This window comes from Lissotriton vulgaris, unplaced genomic scaffold (assembly GCF_964263255.1).
Source record: "Lissotriton vulgaris unplaced genomic scaffold, aLisVul1.2 SCAFFOLD_440, whole genome shotgun sequence".
Classification (NCBI taxonomy): Eukaryota; Metazoa; Chordata; class Amphibia; order Caudata; family Salamandridae; genus Lissotriton; species Lissotriton vulgaris.
The window spans coordinates 766978-785780 of NW_028245134.1; the positions used below are offsets into that span (position 1 = coordinate 766978).

General features: G+C 50.2%; 1 protein-coding gene and 1 pseudogene across 1 annotated transcript in view; both read left to right on the forward strand.

Annotated features, from left to right (window-relative positions):
• The window catches only part of LOC147666515 (N-acyl-aromatic-L-amino acid amidohydrolase (carboxylate-forming)-like), a 544437-nt gene that overhangs the window by 189054 nt on the left and 336580 nt on the right, over positions 1–18803 (forward strand). The window lies entirely within an intron of this gene.
• Positions 7849–8019, forward strand: LOC147666516 (small nucleolar RNA U3; annotated as a pseudogene).

The window sequence follows — 18803 nt, forward strand, 5'->3', positions numbered from 1 at the left end:
GGCAGACCCTGATGCAGAGGTCTGGCCCGGGACCAGGGTTCAGTTCCCGACGCGGCAGGGTCCTGAGCCCAAAAATGTCCACGGACTCGATAATTCTCGCCTCGGTGCCTATTCTAATCATGGGGTCCCACGCTGCAACTCTGGGCAATAGCTTGCTTAATCTCCACTACGGCGGCCCACCCGCTGCGTGATGCCTGGCTTTCACCTTGGGGATGCCCAGTAGGGGTTATCTCACAGGGAAAAAGCCAGGACGGGTTCCCAAGGGAAGCGCCTTGATGCCTTCGGGTGATACGTGCGCTATATAAGTCGCAATACATTTACATACATTTACATTTAGTGGGCACCTTCCACCAGTCTAATCGACCCTTATTGATGGTGGTTGTAAGGTCAACCTTATAGAAAGCTATCCTAGTGTAGCATGGACCAGCAGTCATCAGGCTAAGACTTCAGAGAGCGTATTAAGCAAGTTGTTTTACCAATCATAATCCCTTGAATACTAAATGAAAGTACACCACACAAGATATATATCAAATATATATGTATTTATTCTAAACACAACCCCTCTACACTCTTTACGAGGTCAGAGGTAAAAGTGCAATACAAGAATCTTAATTGGCATACGATAAGCTGCACAGTATACGTTTTGCCCTAGGGGCCTCACAAACTATATACTAAAATAGTGGTATAAGAACCACGTCTGAGATAGAAAGTAGGCCTAGGGCCTAGGGAATCGCTGGGGCTACTAAGAACAACCAAGGGTTAGGAAGTAGGAGGCCCACGGGAGACGCGTGCAGTATCTAAACACAGCCGCGAGTTACCATTGACTTTCTATGGGAAACGAACAAGTTACAAAGTTACAATTTAAGGACACTTCTAATAGAACTACGATGGAACCCTTTTAGACTTAGACACCAGGAGGGCCAATACCCTAGAGACTGTCAGAGTTCTCATGTTACCTCACCCACGGAAGCTGAGTGCATAGGTGTCTTTTCGTGTCTGGTTTTGTCGTCGATTTCAATGGAGATCTGCAAAGAAGTGCTGCAGGCGACCTGAGGAAAAGTGTCCGGGTGGATCTAAGGCTGGATCGAAGATCTGAAGAACCTGAAAGCAGAAGGGACAGAGTGTGGGTCACTTGCCAGTGACCAGGATGGGACCAGGATGGAACCAGGAAGGAACCAGGCGATGTCGGATGATTTCAGGTGAAAAGGTGAAGCTTGTCTCTTCAGCCACGAGGTCCAAGGGGCGTCGATGACAACCAGGAACTGGATTCGAGCTGACCCACAAAGGATCTAGTTGACTGCGGTGTCGGTATCCATATTGGACCCAACATGCCTTGGCAAACGCAATCCACGCAAGATGTCGAGATTGTTTTTAGTGCAGACCAGCAAGGTCTGTGGTGCTTCTCCTTTGTAGGGAAGCTGGAGCAAGCCTTGAGCAACCAAGAAAGCAAGTTAGATTTCAAAATAAGTCTTCAGGGGGCTCACTAGCCAACGGACTAGGAACCAGGAAGACGCATCGAGCTGAAATGCAAGAGCGGGCCCCACGGAACACTCGTGGAGTGTGGAGGCCTGAGCTTCGGTGCAAATGATGCTCGGGGAGGGGCTTCTCATACCCCAATGCACAACTGCAAATTACCTCGGGAGTCGATGCAGTTAGCAAAATGCAGGATGTCCAGGAGTTCCGGTCACCAATGTTCCCTTATTTTCCTCTGTGTGCGGCAGAGGAAGGTCTGTGTGCGCTGCAGCTAAGACTATGTGCACCAAGAACCTGACCGCGTGTGTAGACCAGGGCTTCGAATGGGATGAAAATACTTGGTGATCTTTCAAAGGGGCGTAACCGATGCAATTAAAGGTGTCGCTTAAAAGCAATTACGCAAAAAATATGTGCATCGCATAGTGTGCCACCTTACTGATATTTTGCTGCTTCTGTCATTGCATCCAGATATATAATACAAGTAACATTACACCTACAAGAAGCCAAGACTATTGGCTTTGTTAATGGTTGTTTAGAAATAAAAAGCATTTTGGAACCATAGTTAGACCTATACAGTGTCATCATATATTGGAGTCCCAATGTATATACTATCAACTCACGTCTTTCTGAACAGTACCATTGGACCCGTCAGATTGATGGGCCAAAACACTCCAATGAGGTGGTGCTCTGAAATCATTTCAGGGTTAGAAGGGGGAACTGTATTGGACCCTCCCAAAAATAGGAAATGGAGACTGTATTATTGCCATTTTTCAGCATCCAAATATGGTAAAGGCCCGCCTTTTTACCATTCAGCTCAGCCATCAACACCTTCATGATTTTGAGGAGAAGACTACAGCTGCCCCCTAGGCTTCCCTTACAAACCTCCAGTACCAATCCTTTTATGGAAACAGGGCACCAACAATTCTTCCGACAAAGAAATCAAAGAGAGCTTATCTATACCCTCTTCAAAACGATTTGCTCTTCTCTGGAGCCTCGGTAAACAAGACTGACAGCAGGTGGACACTGGGATCCTTGAGACATCAAGTTGGATGAGGGAGAAAGATACAAGGGGTCGCAGCAGTGCCAGAAACCAAGTGAAAGATGTCTTGCTAAGATTATAAACATGAGATCTTGGAATGTAGCAGGGATCAAAAATAAAATTGGTAACAAGTAATGGCAAATGTATATTTACTCCGTGCAGCTGCTGTTTCTACAAGAAATGTGGCACGCACAGAATTTTAATATTGATTGATGTGTCACAATATATTCCCCTGCAAAACCCTCACTCCAAGGGAGGGCAAAAGACAGCTTGGCAAAATTGATATCCATTACTGTCCCAGTGACTGTAAAGAACATCTATACAAAATCCCCATTCTTTCAACCGGCTCTTTTGCAGATGGATATGAAGCAAACATTTGTATTGATAAACTTTTATGATCATGTTTTTAACATTTGTATTGATAAACTTTTATGATCATGTTTTTAATAGTACAAGGTACAGAGACTGACAAGGAAGACTTTGTTGCTGTGCTTGAGAATTCTGTAAAGCATATGAGCCTTTGAATGGCTCATCAATATTCCCCCACCCCAACCCCCCAAAATCAGAACCCTTATCAGACGCTGGCACAAACTGGTCCCAGATGAATGGGCAGCCAAACTTAGGGAAGATATCCCCCCCTCTCAAGATACCATTACTGCCGACACTGAATTCAATACATGGCTCACCCAATCTCTGGATTGCCTCCTCCCGAGATCCAGCACCCTCAAACGTACCAAGAGAGTCAACCCCTCCCCCTGGTACACCCCCGAATTGAATCTCTTACGGAAGGAATGCAAGAGAAATGAACGCACATGGAGGAAAGACAAGACCGCAGACAAGAAAGGCATATTTCGTGCCTCCATAAAAACTTACAAACGGGAGCTCCACAAAACCAAGAGCGCATTCTACGAAGAAAGAATTAAAAACTCCTCCTGCTCTGCCCAAGAAACATTCGCCATTCTTAAAGAACTCCTTCAGGCTCCAGATCCCCCTGCGAAACCCCTGGACCCCAAAGCCGCGGAAAGTAAATGTATTCAACTGGCCACTTTCTTCGACGAGAAAATTAAAAAGATTCTCGCGTCCCTACCCCCCTTCGACGCTGGCCACACGGACGGGGACCCTTCCAACTCTCCCCACTACCACACTCATTCCATCGATGCCCCCTCACCCCTTATCGACACCTTCGGCCCAGTATCCAAGGAAGAGGTAGCCGCGACGCTGGCCACAATTAAAAGTGGCTCCCCCAGGGACCCTGCTCCGCTTCGCTTCCTGAAAAAAGTGTCCAGCACCATTATCCCTCCTCTCACGTCCCTCATCAATACCTCCCTTACACAGGGAGTAGTCCCCCCCAGCTGGAAAGCGGCGGTGGTCAAAGGTCTTTTGAAAATACCTTCACTGGACCCCCAGGACCTAGCCAACTACAGGCCAATCTCCCTCCTCCCAGGAAACAGTAAAATCACGGAGAAGCTAGTGAATAAAAAACGATCACTATTCCTAGAGAGTAACAACTTACTCAGGAACTCCCAGACAGGTTTCCGCCCAGGCCAGGGCACCGACACCGCCCTCGTGGCGGCAGTGAAGGCCAGAAGCATTCTGGACACAGGAGGATCAGTGGCAGTGATCCTCCTGGACCTCAGTGCGGCCTTCGACACTGTAAACCACCAGACCCTAATCCAAAGACTGGGAGACATTGGAGTAAGGGGCACGGCCTTGAAGTGGCTCATGTCTTTCCTAGATGGTCGGTCCTTTCAAGTCTGGGAGAATGACAGCCACTCCCCCTCAATCCCCCTCCCCTGTGGAGTACCGCAGGGCTCATCTCTTAGCCCTACGTTATTCAACGTTTACATGTCTCCGTTGGAGGAATTGGTCACCCCGTTCGGCGTGACGATCATCAATTACGCCGACGAGACCCAGCTGGTGGTGACCCTCTCACACCCTCACCAAGACCCCTCCGACCTTCACAGCTGTCTCACCGAAATCCACAGCTGGATGAACACCTTAGCGCTGAAACTGAATGGCTCCAAGACCGAAATCCTGCTGCTCGGACATAAAGGGCCCTCCTTGCCGCCTAACATCTGGCCTGACTGTTTAGGTGACCCCCTGCCCCCAAGGAGGAGGTTAAGAGCCTGGGCGTATGGCTCGAAAAGGATCTGAGCTTCAGAACTCAGGCCAAAAAGACGGCAGGAATATGCTTCGGACTCCTCAGGGCATGCAGGAAGGTCTTCCCCCTGCTCCCAGCCACTTCCCGGAAACTGCTGATCCAGGGCCTCATTCTGGCGAGGCTAGATTACAGCAATGCAATCTACCTGGGTGCCCCGGAAGCAACATTCAATACTCTGCAGAGAATCCAAAACGCCGCGGCCCGACTACTCACTCACACCCCAGCCAGATCCTCGGCAAAGCCAGCTCTGAAGCTTCTTCACTGGCTCCTAGTCAGAGAGAGGGTTGCCTTCAAAGCCCTCTGTCTGGCCTATAAACTTCTCCATAACAAAGGCCCACCCATCCTCAATGAATTTATCGTTCCCTACAAAGCGACAAGAGCTCTTCGATCAAGCGGAGAGAACCTCATCACTGTCCCCAGAGTAAAAAAAGCTCGGTCTGGAGGACGCCGCTTCTCGGTTCACACGGCCAAACATTGGAACAGTCTCCCCCGTAGACTAAGAACCGAACCAAACCTCCTTCAGTTCAGGAAGGCACTGAAAACTCTTCTCTTCCCCTGATTTTCGTCCCTTCCGCTGCTGTTCCCTCCTGAATTCAGGTTCAAGCGCTGGGATGCTCAAGGGTTACTACGCGCTCTACAAAAACCTTAAATAAATAAATAAATAAATACTGGGTATCTCCAAGGTGAAACCAGGCATCCCCGGCGTATGGGGGGGGGGCCGTTGTGGAGATAAGGCAAGCTAATGCCCAGAGTTGCAGAGTGTGATCTCTGGTTAGAGTAGGCACCGAGGTGAGAATTATCGAGTCCGCTGACCCTGGTCCATGACCCTGCCGTGTCGGGAATTGAACCCTGGTCCCGGGCCGTCCTCTGCTCCCGGGTCTGCCGCCTTTAACCAGTGAGCCACACAACTCCACACACAATGCCAGGTGGAGCTATGCCATTTCAGAGGCGTCTCAAAATACTTGGCACGCGCCACGGAGGGCCAATCCCGAGAAGGGCAGGAAGATTTAAGAAACCAGTCATTAGCTGGGTTCAACGGGAGGGTTTGGTGGCTGTTGCTAGCGCGAGACCTCTTGGAAGTTCAAGAGGTGAACGCGCCTACTGAGGAGATTGGGCCCCTCTTGCTGGTTGAGTCCGGGCCGGGCTAAATCTACCTTTCATCCTCCCCAAGTCGAAAAAAAATCACATTTTTGATTTGAATGTATTTTTAGTCATATTTGTGTAATAAAGATTAGACCTGCCTGATGTGGGCATTATAGTTTTGTACTTGAAAAGAGGTGGTATTACTGTTTTAAAATAAACCCATCGTTTATTAAGTAAGTTTGATACTGGCACATGTAAACTCTGGAAGATAGCCAGTGAGGTTACTGTAGCGCTTGAGGCACGCCATACTGTAGTTCTGTAGTGCTTTACACCCCTGTCGAGGTGCTAGAGTGCACTGGTGACCTGACTGCACGCTCCTCCGTGGGGGTGGGGCTGTGGATGGAATAGTGCATGTCTGGCCGGTGACGTAAGTGGGTAGTGCTTGCTGCTCTCTTTTCACTGTGCACTGTCGTGAGTGAGGTGAGACGGAGGGAAAGCAGGACACTTAGGCATTAGTATGCTAGTGCCTAGAGTCTAGGCACTAGATGGAGAAATGTGATTATAGTGTGGCCTTTGCGGGAAGGACGCAGGATGAAGTACTGGGTTTTTAAGAACCCAGCGGTGCCAGGGAACACACCCTAAGACTTCGAGTCCTTCCTGTTTCAGACTACAGAAACACAGAGTCTTCTTGGAGAAGTCAAAGATCGTATTTATTGGCTGCAGCCAGTAACAGGTATCCTAGAAGTACAACACGGTGTATATTCTCAGGAGACTGCTCAATCTTACAAAGCCAGCCTTCTCTTTTTATACAAAATAATATGCTTCAGGCAAACATTCCTTATTTTACAGTTGACCATTCACATATTTTCACTACAAAGAAAAAGCAGAGTCATGATGACAAGCACATATTTTGTCCAGCCCACAATCAATTACCCGGCAAGGCCCAGTATTTTCATCAGATATCGACGGACCCCCAATAAAAACGGGCACCTCCTCCTCGTAAAGCAAGTCATAAAGAAAGAAACAGGGACAGGTGTGTGTAAGATTAGGTATGGTTTGTGAGCGAAGAAAGGTTTATGATATGTTGTGCCTTGATACTAATCTCATTCGGCCACTGGGAAAGGAACTGGCCGGACAGGTTTGGCTTCAGGCAGTGGAGTCAGCTTGCCTAGGTCACAGAAGAGTCAGCAAAGGTGTACGTGTCCTTCAGACTCGTTTTCGGCCTTCGTCAATTGCCTATGTGAGGGTAATCACAAAATGGCTGCCGTTCACAAAATGGAACCCGAGGGTTCGGGACGGAAACTCTGATTTCAGGATGATTTCGTCACCCGATTATGACGAAAATGCTTATGCATAGTATTCAAATCATTATCGGTCTGCTGACACAAAAATCGTCATGATACGACGATGTTTATAACACGGGTCCAGAATTTTCAGTACCACAAGGAGTGTGTTGTGATAAAGATGTGTGGTGAAGGCGGGCACCTACTGTGTCCAAAGAGGTCTGCACAGAGCGTGGTTACATTATTGTCACCCTTCACGTCACTTCCTTTCTCTTTCGATGCCTCTCTCACGTCTCTCGTGTGCACCAGAACCCTTCCCCGGGTGCGGCCTGGCATAAACATAGCATTTTCTGTCCAGACAGTAACCATTATAGGTGCACAAGGGACAGGGAGAGAAAGTGAGTGAAAAGAGAACGATAAGGGAGAAAGAGAGAGACAAGTATGGTGGGAGGGCAGTGATAAAGAAGAATGGAGGAGGAGAGAATTGAAGAAAGTAGGGGTGGGAAACAAACAGCTAAAGGGGCCCATGTCATCTGCCTTCAGCCCGCACAGGCTTTTAGCCGCTGTCGAGATGCGTTCTCGCAGGTGTAGTTTCACTTTTTAATTTGTTGGTTAGGTTTGTCTCTCCTGCCTCGATAATTCTCATGCGTGCTGTCTTTCCCTGTCACTGTCTGCTTCGAGTTCTCTCTCTCCATCTCGATGCCTCTGTCTCGCAGGCTCGCTCTCTCCCACTGCACCCTCGTACTTTCCCTCCCACCTCAGGCTCCTGTCTACACACCTGTCCCTATGAGCTGCAAACGTTTATTGGAAGGACTAGTCTTTTAGGGATCATTTCTATTGTGCTTATCCAGGGAAATGCATTACAAAAGTGTCTTGTTTTAGAGCGAGTGGACAGTGTCGCATTAATGCAGCTGCTGATTTCTATGGGTGACCGTTCATCTCTCCTTTACAGGACAGCTGGAGGAAGGGTCACAAGCAGCCCGCAACTGAGGGCAATTAAGAAAAGAAAAGCAAAGTCAAACATGACGTTTGCTTTATCACACACTGTATTCCTTTTCTTACAGTGCACAGCTGCGGGGTTGATTGTGACCCTTTGAGTTCGTATTCACGTTAATTGCACGAATACTAATTCAAAGGACCACAATCAGCCCCGCAGCTGTGCCCTGCAAGAATCGGCGTCTCTTGCAACGAGGAAATGGCAGTGTTTCACGCCGCATGCATTGTAAAAGAGACGGCGCGAACGGTGTCGCAGGAGTGCGCGCTAAATACAGCACTGTGCGCGTAGGGTGACTTCTGTGCGTGCACGCTCACCCGCGTAGCTTGTTGGGAACAGTGCCGGTCCCACGTCTCTCGTGTCCGCCATGGGTCTCAGCTTTGCTGGGAGCGAAGCTCGGGTCAGAGATGTCTGGAAGTCCATGTCCTGGGTTGAAGATCATCAGGGTACGGCGGGAGCCTCGAAAATGCAGACCAGCAAAGTTGCTGTTGGTGCTTGTTTGAACAGGGTGGCCACTCCTGGACCACAGGGGAGATGTCTTCCGTCTTCCAGTCGAAAAGGAATGACGAAGGTCCAGGATATATGTTTCAAAGTTTCATCCAGGGTAATCTAAAGTCCTAGGGACTGGGATCCTATACTTATACTAAGTTTAGGGGATTGACTAACTTTAAGGTCCCTCCTATGGGTGGACCTGGGGAGGGGGTGGTTACACCGCTTCCCCTTTGTCCAGTTTCGCGCCCCAGCTACCGGTTTGAACTGGGAAATGCATGGAGCACCTTGTGTGCCCCAGGCAGTGTCTGGAAAGCATTCACTGAATGCAGCCCTCCCTGCCCCTATACACGAAAGTCCTGTCTGGGGAGGTGCTAGCACCTCCCTGGGCAGGCAACCTATTTTCCAGACCTACCATGCCGGAGTTTCATCCAGCAGCAGGAGGGCATACTCGTGTCTGTGGCAGCAGCATCCATTTTGTGATGCTGAGGCTCTGTTCAACTCTAACCGGGTATACCAGCAACTACATGTATTCTCCCTCTAGAAGGCAACGGTTCCACCCATTAGGAAAGTCAGGATAGGTGGACGTTCTTTTAAACATCTCGCCCCTAAACTGTGGAACTCCCTTCCCGTTGATCTTCGTCGCACTCCCAATCTGCTTGCCTTTAGAAAGGCTTTGAAAACTTGGCTCTACAATCAGTAACTGTTATGTCTCTGTTTCCTCATTTCCTTTTTCAGCTATGGGTCAGAAAGCGCCGGGAAACTCCTAGGAGTAGCTGTGCGCTATATAAGACACCCATTAACATAACATAACAATGCTACCCCCGCTGCCAGGTCTGGCGGGGGAGGGGGGTAGTATTCCAAAGTGTTCGACACCTTACAAGACATGTTTTGATAAAGCCAAACCAAAGTTAGCATTAACCGCGAGGATTATAATGCACTTAAGAGTATATGGTATGGCTATATCATAGAACAGCTATAAGGAGATGGTTCTGAAAGCTGCAGAGGGGCTCAGCTTACGCTCGGGCACCTTTTTACATAAAACCAAGCACTCTGCCTTCAGGATTGTTAAGGTCTGCCATAGGAGTGACTTATAGGTTACCATGTGTCTATATATAAGGTAGATATAGATATACTATATCTATGTAAGGGGTGATTACACCACCTTACCCAGGCTGTGTGATCAGACCTGTGGTGTCAGTTTGGAAGGCAAACCAGGGGTGGCACAATACATGCTGCAGCCCCTGGTAGGCCTAGGCTGCACCTATGACCTGGGTACCTAGAGTACCCTATACAGGGGCTCACAAGGGTGACCCAGTAACCAATCTGGTATGTACCTAAAGTGCATGGTATCAATTTAGAGAGAGAACAGCTGGGCTGTGGCCCTGATTAGCAGGGCCACAGCCAGACTAAAGTCGAAAAACCAGAGAATCACAGCAAAAAGTGGGGGTGACCTTAGGAAGCAGAACCTGCTCTCCTACAGGTGCTGGCTATGGTTTAGTGGGCAGTACCTTGCCTCAGATCAGTGCGGGAGTGGGCCATTCCAACAATACACGGAGTACTTTGATATTACAAGCATAAGTAGAATACAGTCTGGATGTGGACATAGCTGCCGGGTGTTTGGTATCGTAGCGCTTTACTGCTCCTTGCTGCAAATACCTAATTGTGCTCTGCTCTCATTGATTGTAATTGTAGTAGTGCCTGATTAATAGCATAGCGCTATATTGCATAGCCCACATTGCGTGTATTATCATTTGTGCCTGTTTGATCTGGTAGCGCTATATTGCAAAGTTTGCATTGCTTGTTAATATAATTTGTGTCTGATTGTGCCGGTGCCTCTGCCCACATCATAGCGATATTCCTGCTTGTGCACCAATCTCGTCCTGTTTCGCTTTTGTTTTGCTGCCATTTTGTTGTTGTGCCTCCCAGCTCGTCTCTCCACCCCGCTCCCGCCTCCCAGCTGACCCTCCCTCGCTCCTCCCCCCCTCTATCCACTTATGTCAGAGCAGCTTACGCGCAGCGACCGCGCCCCATGCGCGCCAAAGGTGCGCCAAAGGTAAGCCCGTCTACGCCCGTCCGCGCCTGGACCGCGCCCGACCCCCTGGTCCCCGCAAACTCCACTCCACCCGCATAACGTACGACACCGCTACCCTCTCAGCACTCAACTCCGGCCGTCTCCCAGACTGCTACCAAGCCGCCCCAGGACACACCCATAGGCCCTTCACCTGCCACTCCTGCAAGTTCGACTGCATCAGGACCCACACCAAATCCACAAACTCCAAACAGAGCTCCGACACTAACCACCTGAAGTGTATCCTGCTCAATACCCGCTCGGTTCACAAACACGCAACTGAACCATGGAACCTACTAGACACCACATCGCCGGACGTCGCCTTTCTTACAGAAACCTGGATGAACGCCTCATCAGCGCCCGACAAAGCCATAGCCATCCCGGACGGCTACAAGATCATCCGAAAGGACCGCATCAACCAAACAGGAGGAGGCATCGCCATCGTCCATAAGAACACCATCCACATCACGACCAGTTCCGATGATAACCTATCAGCCGCCGAACACCTTCACTTCCAGATCCACACCGACCCTAAGACCACACTCAGAGGTACCCTCATTTACAGACCCCCAGGACCCCGCACACAATTCAGCGAAGACATCACTGACTTCATCAGCCCACACGCCCTCCCCTCCGAGGACTACATTCTACTGGGAGACCTCAATTTCCACCTGGAAAAGAACAATGACAGCAACAACACCACCCTTCTGGACAACCTCGCCAATCTCGGACTCAAACAACTTGTAGACACCCCCACCCACTACCCCGGGCACACGCTCGACCCAATCTTATCCTCCAGCAAGCACATCTCCTTCAATCACGCCACAGGACTCCATTGGACGGACCACAGCTGCGTTCACTTCAACTACAAAAAGACCACGACCCACAACCACCCACAACCAATCCCCCGCAGGAACTGGAACAAAATTACCACTGACCAGCTCTTCACATCGCTTTACCAAAACCCTCCTGCCAAATCATTGGACCCAAATCAAGCAGCCGTCAACCTCACACAATGGATCACCCACAGCACCCTTGAAAAACCATCAAATCAAGCAAGGTAGCAAAAAAGCCCCCTGGTTCAATGACGACCTTAAGAAATCCAAGAAGATCTGTCGCACCCTCGAGAAAGCCTGGCGAAAAAACCCAACCACTGACAACTTGGCCACCTTCAAGAACGCCACCCGCAAACACCACCAGCTGATCCGATCCACCAAGAAATCAGCATTCAAGGATCGACTCGACAACAACGCCCACAACAGCAAGGAACTATTCAACATCGTCAAAGAGTTTACCAACCCCACCGCCTGCACCAACGACATCACTCCCTCTCAAGACCTCTGCGACTCTCTAGCTTCGTTCTTCCACAACAAAATCGCTGACATACATAACAGCTTTGGCGACCAGTCCACCCCACCCACCTCCGAACCAAAACCCCCCTCCAACAACCTTTGCGCCTGGAACCCAATCACCACTGAAGACACCATCCGCTTGATGAACTCCATCCACTCCGGATCGCCAACCGACCCATGTCCCCACCACATTTTCAACAAAGCAGACTCCATTATCGCACCCCATCTCCGAGATGTCATCAACTGCTCCCTCAACTCCGATACCTTCCCGGAAAGCTGGAAAGATGCCAAACTCAGCGCCCTCCTGAAGAAACCCACAGCAGACCCCACCGAACTTAAGAACTACCGCCCCATTTCGCTCCTCCCATTCCCTGCCAAAGTCATTGAGAAAACCATCAACAGTCAGCTCGCCGCCTTCCTCGAATCCAACGGCTCCCTTGACCCATCACAGTCCGGCTTCCGAGCCACACACCGAGACCACCCTCATCGCAGCAACAGACGACATTCGAACTCTACTGGACATCAGAGAAACTGCTGCCCTCATCCTACTGGACCTCTCCGCAGCCTTCGACACAGTCTGCCATAGCACCCTTATACAATGCCTCAGCAATGTCGGAATACAAGGAAAAGCATTGAACTGGATCATCTCGTTCCTCGCCGGAAGAACCCAGAGAGTCCGCCTCCCCCCTTTCAAATCGGAGGCCACTGAAGTCATCTGCGGCGTACCACAAGGATCAGCACTCAGTCCCACCCTCTTCAACGTATACATGAGTCCCCTCGCATCCATCGCACGCCAACACAACCTCAACATCATCTCCTACGTTGACGACACCCAGCTGATCCTCTCCCTCACCAAAGACCCAAACACCGCCAAAACCAACCTACACGAAGGGATGAAAGAAGTAGCCGAGTGGATGAAGAACAGCCGTTTAAAACTGAACTCGGACAAAACGGAAGTCCTCATCTTAGGATCATCCCCCTCCGCTTGGGATGACTCTTGGTGGCCACCGGCCCTGGGCCACCCATGCACTGGTCACAAGCCGACTGGACTACGGAAACATACTTTATGCCGGAACCACAGCCAAATTACAGAAAAAACTCCAAGGCATCCAGAAAGCCTCAGCCATTTCCGGTCACCTGAGAGACCTCCACTGGCTCCCCGTCAACAATAGAATAACGTTCCGTCTCCTCACCCACGCACACAAAGCCCTCTACGACCTAGGACCCAAATACCTCAACACGCGCCTGACCTTTTACACCCCCACCCGCCAACTACGATCGTCCAATCAAGTCCTCGCCGCGATTCCACGCATCCAAAGATCCACCATGGGGGGAAGATCCTTCTACTTAGCGGCCAAAACCTGGAATTCTCTCCCCACCCACCTCCGCCTTACACAGAACCACCTCTCCTTCAGAAAACAACTAAAAACTTGGATATTCGATAAGTAACGTACCCCCCCCCCCCCCCCCGCAAGCGCCTTGAGACCCTCTGGGTGAGTAGCGCGCTATACAAATTTTAACTTGACTTGACTAGTCAGGGTAAGGGACTCACTCCTTAGAATAACCCCTGCTCACCCTCTAGGTTGTGTGGCGCGAGCAGTCAAGGCTAATCCTCAGGGTGCTAAGTCAGTTAAGCATTTATGACCACATACAGTAAAATCACAGACCCACCACAAATGGACTCCAGGCATAAGATTTGTATCAAAAATACATGTACTTTATGTAAAAAATATGATACTATTCCGTTTTTATCACAAGACCAATATAACGTTTAGAGAATGAGGCCACAGTACTTGCGTTTGGGGAAAAGAGTTCTTTCAAGTTCTTAAGTATTGCTTAATTCACAAGGCCCACTGGTTTCCAAACACTGTCCCACGCTAAGCGAATCCTAATCTCTTGGCACAGTTCGGTGAAGAGGGTGCGCGGTGTAGCGCGCTGGCGTACTCTGTGCGGGGAGAACAGGGAGTCCCTACCGATGCTCACGCGCCTCGCTGTACGGGGCATACGGCGCGGCAGGCTTCTACTGAAGGGTATGAGTCGCAGGGTATGACTCGTTTGTGCTTAAAACCAGTGCGGGGAAAACAAACGTTGTGGACCCCGAGTCCGGTGCGAACTCCAACTGGAGTTTGCAGGGTATAGTACTTTGACTTGGACGTTGTAGATGTGGCGCTCAGGTCCGCACAGCGTACCTGGTGATGACGAGTCGTACTCTTCTAGTACGCGCCTGCGGGTGAGGCGTGGGGGCTTGATGCTTCCGGACAGGCAGGCGCGGCACGGGGCCCTCAGTACGGACCATACTGGGGGCTCGGCAGGGTGCGGGCGGCCTGTGTAGATGCGGGAGGGCAAAAGCAGGGCGGCCAGGTACATTTCAGGCATACAGGCCATCCGAGGCGGAGAACCACGATCCGATCTTAATTCCGGCGGGAGGGGCGAGGGGGCACACCACGCGCTCCAGTTGCACGGGTGACAGGGGAGCAGGCGGCCCAGCGCAAGCAAGGAGAGAGCGGCTCGAACTCGAGCTGCTCTCAGCGGCAAAGGCGGCTAGGCTCCCGAGTGTCACGGCCCTAGGAGGGGGCGAGGGCACCAGAGGTCACAGCTCCGGCGGGAAGGAAGCACACAGCTTAGCAGAAGACGGGCGAGGGCACAATGAGCCCAATGTTCCTGGGGCTCAGGTCAGGTGGCTAGCTCAAGATCAATGCCTTGGAGATCGTTTCAGGCACAAATATAACCAAGTCCTTTCTGGTCTTTTCCTCTCCTTCCTCAACAAGGCACCACTGCAGGCCAGTCCTTCAGGTCAGGGACAGTCTTTACTCCTTCAGCTTCTTCTTGGTCCTTCTAGTCGGGCAGAGGTTCTTCGTGGTCAAAACAGGATCTGATTTGTTAGGCGCAGGGCTCCTCTTTTTATACACAGTTTATTTTGTTCTTTCAGGCCAAGGGGGCCTTTGTATAGTCCAATTCAGCTCTGGAGCACTTTGTTTTGCAGACTCTGGTTTCTTCTTTCAGAGAGCAGGGCAGAGACATCAGACGCTCTCCAGGAGGTGGAGCCAGCATTTGTCGCTTTCTAATCTAGGACCCCGATCAATACTGTGACCTTATGCCCCTATACGGCTATAATCCATTTATACCCCTATAAGGGCATAAACGATCAAGAGCAATATTTCAGAAACTCGTCTCTGGCCTAACACGATCAGAGCCACATTTCAGAATCTCTTCCTCTGCAGCTCATTAGAGCAAATGACACAGCAGAAGCCACTATCTAAGATTCCTGGATTACACTCCGAGTTCTTCAACAAGATAAAACTCAGCAACCTCGGAAAGCCCCTCTTGCTATGTTTTGATTAGTAATAGAACTCTAATGAGCACTGAGAGACGATCACTTCCTAGTGACATCTTTATGGACGTCTTATGTCCAAAAACTTACGTCAAACAAGGCACCTTTCAGGTATAAATATTACCAACGTTGCCTTAAGCAAACGCTGCCTCTACGACATCGATGATATTCCAGAGGTATGGTGTTGACTAAACCCTTAGAGAGAATTCTTGAAGCAAACCTTGGCAAAACCAACCTAACTAAAACTGCTACTTACTTACTCCCTCCCAAGTATTAGGCTTAGGTCAGGTACACTGGGGTAGGCGTAGTTAGGCGTACCAGTTGAGTACGTTAGCTGAATGTATTTATGAATGTATATATTTTATTCATTTTAAACCATTGTATGGCTAAGAAACCATATCAATGCTTTTACAGTATTATTTCGCAATCCTCATTTTACTGTACGCACTTTTTATAACTAGTCTTGCAATTGTGGCAATTCATTTCTCTTGCACGAGAAGAAAGACTGTTCAATAAATAATACCTTTTATTGAAAACGCCCGTCTCTCTATTCTCTGCATCTTGGTGAAAGTAATCTGCACAACTGACCGAGTAAAAACTGTCTAGTGTTTCACACGACTCTAGAGATTGACTCTTATTCTAAGGAGCAAAGTTGTCATGTTTATGCGGTTGTTGGAAAACTGAATCCCTTCTTGTCTGTACCAGGGAAGCTGATCACTTCCTATTCAGTCAAGAAAGTTTCCAGTGACCTCTGAGCTAGTTGGTAACAAACCCAATTAAGTTTAGCATAGTCAGTAGAGACCTGGAAGACCGCACTTCTACGTCTATACTGCTGTTTATGTTATTCCAATGCGCAGGGCCCATTGGGAAAATAGGAACTACACTACACATTGTGGTGACGAGTACAGTCAGGGGCACTCTGTTGACAGTCTTCCCTCTTCCTGGACCAGGTGCAGGGCAGAGTCATCAGTCGGTCCCCAGGGGGCGGAGGCAGCATTGTGATGGCAGAGCACAGCCCTATTCAGAGTCAATCGACACTCCCCCCCCCCCCCCCCCCCCCCCCACCCATCCTGGCGTAATCTCTCTATTCACCACCTGTCATCCCCAGCCTGTCCCCTGGAATTCCCCAGCCCTGTCACACACAGAAGCCAGACAGCAGATACACATCAGAGCAGAGGCGGGCTGAAATGGTTAGGCAAGCAAATACTAACTTTCTAAAAGTAGTATTTGCAAACCCAGGATATTAAAATAAACTTTACTAAGAGAAGTATTTTATTATTCTGAGTTCAGGCATACTAAACTTGACTTTCTACCATGGTCTCTGAGTCTGTTGGGATTATAGAATGTAATAATTCCAGCAGCCCATTCTGGCCTATGGAGAGTAGATAGCCTTACAATAGTGAAAAACGAAAATGGCTGTAATTCACTATTAGGACATGCCACACACATCCGGGCATGTTCTACCTTATGCTTACAATGCACCCTGCCCTTGGGCCTACCATAGGGGTGGCTAATATGAAGTTAAGGGAAGGTTTAGGGACTGGCAAGTAGGTGTACTGGCGGTCAGCATGACCGTACTAGACTATACGCAGGCTCTGCAATGGCAGACCTTAGGCACATTTTACCAGGCCGCTTCTGTGGGTGGCACAACCAGTGCTGCAAACCCACCAGCGGCATTTGTATTTACAAGCCCTGGCACTCCTGGTGCACTTTACGGGGGACTGACAGTAAACCAAATGAGCCATTCATGGAAATCAATTACATATACACTTTTCATAGGGAGCAATTGCACTGTGGCACTGATTGGCAGTGGCACAGTGCCCTGAGCAGCTAACACCAACAAAACACATGAGGCACATCAGCAAAAAGTGGAAGGGAGACTCACGCCAAGGTGCCAGGTCTAACACCGGGGTTTTGGTTTGCTAGCTGTGACAGGTTCAGTGGGGGGGTGAGTGAGGTTTTGGCTGCCGTGAGTGCCGCTGTCCGGCAGGCAGGGGGTCAGGCAGTGAGGAGAGGGAATGCATAGGTTTCGGACGTTGCACCCATTTGGGCGGCGGAGGGCTCTGAGGGAGTCAGGGAGCTGCTGCAGGTTTCTGGAGATGGAGGGTTGCTCGCCTGGTAGATTGTGGACAGTTTGTGGTTTTGGGATAGTGTGGGGCATCATTGGACAGTCATGTGCTTTCAACAAAAGGGTTGCCCCCCCCAGCCCTCCCGCTGAAGGATTGCTGGGGGAGCGGGGATTTGTTGGCGCCGTGGGTCCGGCGAGGTCGCAGCGCGAGTGGGGTGGGAGGGATAAGGGGCATGCAAGCGGGAGCGGTGGGGGGGCACTGGCTTGGGCGCCTAGGGAAGAGGCAGCGTTTGGTTTGGTCATAGGGTGAAAGGAGGGAGGGGGCCGTCCGAGGAAGGGAATTTCTCAGATGGGGAGAGCAGGGAGGGCCGGCTATGTCCTATGGGGCGGTCGGGCGAGTTGTGTTGGTGTGGGGTGGGTGGGGGATACAAATATTTCCAATGCAGTTCTGTAGTTGCGAAGTGGAATTGTGGAATAGTTGTTTGCCAACTTATGTCTTTCGACTGTGTTGACGATCCCGGTCCTTACATCAGCGGCAGGAACCTCAAGAGAGGACAGAGTCACAGGGGAGTTAAGAGTTGACCGTCTACTGCACGGTGACGGGATAGGCCGTTTTATTATACCACATCTGCTAACGGTATCAGGGGTATTCTGGACTTTGTGCCCTCTCAAACGACCTTTAGTTGTTTGGACACCTCTGGCATTGTCGGTGGAGGAGAGCAAGTCTTGCGGTGTTTGCCACAAGTGGGTTTGCACCATACTTGAAGGGTTGTGTCCTTGCCGCACAGACCTTCGGTGGGCACCTCGTGATCGGAGGAGGCACAGTAATCATGGTTAGGTGGGGGTGAGACAATCGTGTTGCTTTAACATTTGGTAGGATTGACATTATCAACCCAATGCAGGTGCCCACAAATACCGGAGATAACAGCGGGGACTCAAGTGCCCTTCAGAGGCATTGGGAGGTTGCAGGATTCAGGCCACACACATGCCACGACCCGCGAGCTTCAGGCGGCATTGTCGATGCGGTCGGATATGCGCAGATGCAGGGAGGCAGCTTGGCGGCGATTTGGACACCATTCGGGGAGGTTGGTTGTTTTCCGGGCTCAGCACATTGGTGTGTGGCTAACTGTGAAGAGTGGTGGTGCTACATACGTGCCCTCCCCCCCGGCATAGCGATTGCCTGAGTTATATAGCGCTGCGAGGAAAAAGGGGCAGGTTGAGCAGTAGCCCCCTTCCCTCACCCTTATTCCTGTCTCTCCCTCCTTAGAGCCGCCTTACTCTGCCTCAATAGCAGGGTTTTAGGTGGGGTGGGTCCTGCCAGGTCTCAGACCCAGCAGTCAATAAGCACGGCCTCTGGACGGCTCTCAGTGGACGGGCAGATTGATCTGGGAAAATGGGGTGCAGCTTACATCACCTAGTTAGGCAGGATTAATGCCATTAAGATGAATCTGCTCCCCTG